The sequence below is a fragment of the Suncus etruscus genome, chromosome 11, assembly GCF_024139225.1.
Source record: "Suncus etruscus isolate mSunEtr1 chromosome 11, mSunEtr1.pri.cur, whole genome shotgun sequence".
Classification (NCBI taxonomy): Eukaryota; Metazoa; Chordata; class Mammalia; order Eulipotyphla; family Soricidae; genus Suncus; species Suncus etruscus.
In genome coordinates this window covers 87,962,342-87,968,700 of record NC_064858.1, presented here as the reverse complement: position 1 = coordinate 87,968,700, position 6,359 = coordinate 87,962,342, and the positions used below count along the sequence as shown (strand labels likewise).

At 33.7% G+C, this 6,359-nt stretch overlaps 1 non-coding gene across 1 annotated transcript; it reads right to left on the bottom strand.

Annotated features, from left to right (window-relative positions):
- Positions 1-4,736: 4,736 nt before the first annotated feature.
- Positions 4,737-4,904, bottom strand: LOC126023312 (U1 spliceosomal RNA). Its single transcript, XR_007500480.1, has one exon. It is a non-coding gene; the product is annotated as a U1 spliceosomal RNA (small nuclear RNA).
- Positions 4,905-6,359: the final 1,455 nt, after the last annotated feature.

The window sequence follows — 6,359 nt, the reverse complement described above, 5'->3', positions numbered from 1 at the left end:
TACATTTTATTCATTGATCATCAAAGATAGCTTTTCACTATTAATAGTCTACTCTTTAAAGTTCCTAAGATTTGTAACTTATCAATATCACGATTCAGCATGCTTAAAAGGGAAAGCTTTGATGGTCTGAATAATAATAATAAAAAGGCAGGATGCTTGCTTTTGCATGTAACTGACCAAATAGGGACTCCTGTCTGTCAGAATTGATCCCTGAGTGCAGTGGGTGTGGCCTATTCTCCTTCTGCCGGCCCAAAAGAGAGTCTTTTCTGAAACTATTCTTTGTAAATTTCAAAATGCATTTAACAAATCAGTTAATCTGTTCTTTTTCTATTTCTTAATAATTTTGTTATATATTTTATAGTCAGTCTTTTTCATTAAATATGTCGTCTGTTTAAAACTTTATGTTTTGGAGGCTCCCAATGAGTATAATTCATGTATAAGGGAATTATATACATATATATATATGTTATAGGTATATAGGTAAGTTTACATATACATACAGATCATTTTGTTTATGAGAACTTTGCCTTTTTGTGTGGTTTGGAGGCCATAACAGGCAAAGATCAGGGGTTACTCCTGTATTCTGGACATAGATGAAAAGCTGTTAAAGACCTCACATTAGAAATGATTCAAATTGATCACAAATTGAGATGATCTTTTCCTTAAACCCAGAGGCATGATTGCACCTTTGCGTTGTAAGATAGCCACTGAGATTATAAATGTTTTAGAAAAATTGCTGTTGTTAATTGTCTTTTTCTAAGTGAAATTTTTTTTTTTTTTTGGTTTTTGGGCCACACCCGTTTGACGCTCAGGGGTTACTCCTGGCTATGTGCTCAGAAATCGCCCCTGGCTTGGGGGGATCATATGGGACGCCGGGGGATCGAACTGCGGTCCTTCCTTGGCTAGCGCTTGCAAGGCAGACACCTTACCTCCAGCGCCACCTACCCGGCCCCTCTAAGTGAAATTTTAACTAAATTTTAATACATTCTAAAATGTTCCTAAACCATTTTTATTTAAAAAACAAAACAAAACAAAATACATTTCAATTATAGTCTAAGAAATTAGACATCAAAATTTCACTAAAATGAATCTACAATCAGTAGAGCAAGTGAGTTGATATTATTATTCACAACTTTATGGTTGGCTCATTTTGTTAACCAGTGCTATCCTTCTTACTCAATGCTAATGCACCATATACTATTTATTGATGAAGAAAAAGTGATCAATCAAATCGTTTCTATTAGTTTCCTTTCAGTAATTAAGAGTAATAATATTGTTATTTTAATATGATAGCAATATTTAAAAAAAGGAAATAGGGGCTGGAGTGGTGGCTCAGAGGTAGGGCATTTGCCTTGCACATGACTGACCTAGGACAAATGGTGGTTCGATTTCCCCCACTGCTTTCCATATGGTCCCCCAAGCCAGGAGCGATTTCTGTGTGCATAGCCAGGAGTAACCCCTAAGCATCACCAGGTGTAGCCCAAAAATCAAAAAATAAATTGATAAAAATAAAAATGGAAAGAAAATTGAACTTCATTGTAGTAAACAAAATGATCTCTTGTATGGTTTACCTTTTTAAGTCAGTATTAGGAAACCAATCTAAAAACATATAAGAAATTGACTATAAGTATGAATTTATATGTATATCTAGATATATACACTCATTTCTATACAATCAAAATATTCTACACCTCCACATTACAAATTATATTAAGGTAACATTTTAGTTTATAATTATGATGACACATTAGTTGCTCTATTTGACATGATGTAGAATAGATCAATCAATGAGGCTTGCTAGGTCCTCAAGAGTTGAATGAAGCATGACAGGTCATAAATAATGCATGAATAGAAAAATTTGAATATTTGACTGCATCATCTTTGGATCCAGAAAGCCCACTTTGAAAATTCTGTTTTCACTCCTGGAAAATTCACCTTGTCACTTAAAGCTGGCAAGGAAAGTATTCGAACATTCTGTTAATAATCTTCTGCTTTGTATTTCCAAAGAAGTTATTAACTGAATAAGCATACGTTGTATGAGACTCTCCTCTAAGGAAAATCTTTCCCCTTTCTTGGATTAATGCCATTGTGTATATTGAAGGAATTATTAATTATGTGTATTTTATTACTAAAATTTAATACTGCTGCCACCTGCTTTAACTTTGAACTTTTCATGAAAGAACTGACACCAAAGGTTATGAAAAAAATTTTCTCAGAAGTTAAAAATTTGTCATACAAATGAAGAAATAGGGAAGCTCCTAAATCTAATATTAATCAAAGAAACTAACCCTTTAGAAGCTGTTTTTGACATGACACTCGCACCATTAATCAAAAGTAGACCAAGAGATCACCAGGTTTCAGGTTTCAAAGATCTACAATACACTAATTTTAAAGCAATGAGACCATCTGTAACCTTTTAAATAGTTATAAAGCAAACATAAGGGGTTTTGTCATTTTTATAAAGGAGAACATTGGGCAGCAGTCTGATGAAATAGAACACCAGGGTGATGTGACAGTACATTTCATAACAAGTATATTCTTTTTCCTTGGATTATATATTTATCTGATACAGGTTACAGAGCATGAGAAACTCAAAGCCTCCCTCCCTGTGTCATATCAATTGAGCTTTTTGATTCTTTTTCTATAATACAAGGTGCAAACTTTACCAGTGCATCATACTTTGCAGCTGAGTTTTAGATACTTTTGGAAAATGGCATAAGCTACCTCAACCTCATTAAATACAGATAAATAGTCAAGAACATGATTATTGATGGGAAATCAGATTTAAATCATGACTCCAATACTATGTCTTTCTGACATATGGCCAGTCAATAGACCTTATCACTCAATTTTCTCAATGTTTAAATTGAAGGAAATTTATAGTAGACTTTTCTTTTTGTTTATTGTGAAGATATAGTGAACGTTTGATACATAATATGTAAAATATATATGTAAAATATATAAATGTTACATAGTATTTTAATATAACATGGAAGGATGCCTAGAGCTGAGGTATTTTCTAGCAGAATAAAATCCTGTTAATATGATGTAATGTTATAAGAACGGTGAAGATTCTTTATGCTAATCAATCTGAAGACGAAAAATATATGACTACCAAGGAACACCTCAGAGACAGAGACTGCAGTTCAGTACCCATTGTAAATGGTAAATGTAAATTGTAAATGGGGAGAAGACAAGATAGAATGCATCTTGGCTAATCCTATAAATAAATATAAAGTTAAATGAATATTCAATAAAAATTGATTCCATACATTTTAACAGACAACAGTAATATAAATAATGAAATAAATAGAATAAAATTTATTTTTGGTCCTGTATACTCACAAATATTCAAACATGATATATATATTTGAAATGGTTCAAAAGTTTAGCAGTTGTTGAGTAGAAATTGGCTATTTACTTTGACACGCCAAGAGACATGAAAAATCTAAAATTATTATTATGACAGAAAAGAAAAATGATCAAGACAATAGAAATGAATAGAAGTAGAGGGAAGTCAAATATAAGTAAATTTAGGAAATGAAGCACAGCTGGATATCTCAGTGCATCTAGTTAGGAGTTATTTTTGATATGGTGATGGTCATAGAAAGTTAGAAAAAGAAGACAGAGAACAGAGCCAAACAATCTTCTCTACAGCCAGCCCTCATCTAATTTTGTTTGTTTTATGTTTCTGTATTTTAACACTGGTGACAAAAAAGTAATCCCAGCCAACATTGAACCAAGCATTATTTGAGGATCTGTTTTTCTGATATGTACTTTCACTTAGTTTCCAAAAATTTATCAACAATATTAATTAAAGGTTTATTATAGTTTGGAGAGGAGCCAGGCCTGAAAAAATCTGAATTTCTAGAACATATCTTTCTTTGGAAAAGTCCCAAAGGAATGTTGATGCCTGAGTGATAAATAGTGCGCTAAAAAATATAATCCAGGGGAAAAGCATATTTCCATAAAAGTACAGCCATACCCCCAATCATATTGTAACAGGTAAAATAATCATTGTGTGTTATCATCCAAAAAGAATTTTAAATCTCACTTGTAGATACTGGAAGCCATTCTCAAGATATTTATACTTTCAAACACTGCTTTTCTTTCTCCTAAATTTATACTTTTGGCTGTTTTGGATTGTTTTTTTTAGAAAACAAATGAGCTTAATTTTCCTCCTTATTTTGATTTGAGACTTAGATTATTTTCTGTTTTTAATCAAAACAGGAAAGATAAAAAGGGTAATTTGTTACTTTTATAATCCTGGCAATTTCCCATAGCTAAAACTTATAAAGTATCATTGAATTACAATCTACAGAATAAACTGTAACTTGGTCCTCACAGTTCACAAATGTTTTCTATGCAGTAAGATCAATTTTTTACCAATCAAGTAATATTGTCCCTATTATTTATTAAGCACTACCTATCCAAAACTATAAAACTAAATGACGTTGTCAAAGTTCTTTCCTGTGCTTCTGTAATTTATTCATAAAAGGCAAGCCATTTAGGTAAGTAAAAAAACGGATGTAGCTGTTGCAGGTTACTCATTATCTTCTCTTGAGGCAGCTTCTTTATTCAAATAAAAATATTAGACAGTATCTAACTGCCTGAGGGAAGATTTTTTTAATTTTATATGTACTATCCAAATCCAAATATCTCAGTACTTAGCTTTAATAGCCCCAGGGAAAACCAGAAACATAAATTACCCACATAGCCACTTTCTGCTTCCGCTCCAGGGAAAAGCAAAAATGCAGTTCCCCAATACCATAAAATTATTCAGTGGAGTTCCCACATTTGGGAAAATCACCAGTGTCAGCATATCTAGAGGAATACTAAGGATAAGCCTAACCTAGAAAAAAACAATCTTTGTGAAAATGATTTCTCCACTGCCACGTAAGTATGAGCAACTATTTTTAGAAGAAAAATGGAACTGCATAAGTCAGTATATGGGTCACTTTACCACCTTATTATACTCATGTCATGTCATACCTTATCATACTAAAACTAACATAAGCAGTGATCCAGTTTAAAGTCCATACTATTTACTGATTCAAATGTGCTGTCACCTTTTCTTCCATCACTAATTTGCATGATGTCTGGAATTAGCTTCATAATTATCTAGAAGGTATATGTTTTTATGAGGGATGAAATATAAGATATACATAAACAAAATATTGTCTTTTTCTTAATGATTTTTGAACTAAAGTTAATAAATAAATTGATCTGTTTTACTAATTTTTACATATTTTATGCCTATAAATAATAAAAATAAAATAAGTAATAAAAATTAAAAAAATTTTTTTTGGTTTTTGGGTCATACCTGGCAGCATTCAGGGGTTACTTCTGGCTCTATGCTCAGAAATAGCTCCTGGCACGCTCAGGGAACCATATGGGATGCTAGGATTCGAACCACTGACCTTCTGAATGCAAGGCAAACGACTTACCTCTATGCTATCTCTCTGGCCCCTAAATAAAATTATTGTCAATAATAAAAGAAAGTCAGCTTCTTACATATGAATCTGCCTGAGATATGAATTTACTTACTTCAGGGCACTTTTTTTTTTATTCTGTCAAAAGGACACTCCTCCTCCTCCACTTTCACTTCCTCCTCCTCCTCCTCCTCCTCCATTTTCTCCACCTCCTCCTTCTCATTTTCTTCCTTCTCCTCCTCCTCCACTTCCTCCTCCTTCACCACCTCCTCTTCCACTTCCTCTTCCTCCTCTTTCTCTTCTTACCCTCCTCCTCCTCTTCCATTTCCTCCATCTACTTCTCCTGCTCCCATGTATATTCCCATGTAGAATATGTATTTTTCTTTTATCCACTCTATTTTTTTCACTTTGGCATTTATCTCTACCACTCTCCCTTTCTCCTGTGATTTCCAAAATAAGCTTGTTTTACTTCAATAAATAAATAAATGCAAATTTGTTTTATTAGTTCATTTTTTTCTCTATGTCCTATCTGACCCTGAGGAGGACAGGTCTGCCTGCCTTCCTTCCTTCCTATTTCCTTCCTACCAACCTTCCTTCCTTCTTTGCTTCCTTCCATATTTTCTCACCACTTAAACCCCTACCATTTTGGAGCTCCCTTTGCTGGGGTTAAGGGGAACCAGGTTTTGGGGCTCTTTCCTCACCACTTCCCTGTGCCCACCAAATCTCTGTCAACTCATTCAACAGGCTGGAAGGTGGTTAATGCTGGAGCTGTGGGAAAGTCAGGTAAAATAAGTGGGCTTTCATTTAGACATCTATGCTTATTTCTTTCAACCCTCTGCCCTCCCTCCTCATCCTCAAGTCCCTCCTGCCCCTTGCATCTGTGGGCCAAACTACTACAGACTCTCATTGATAGAAAAAAAAATCAGA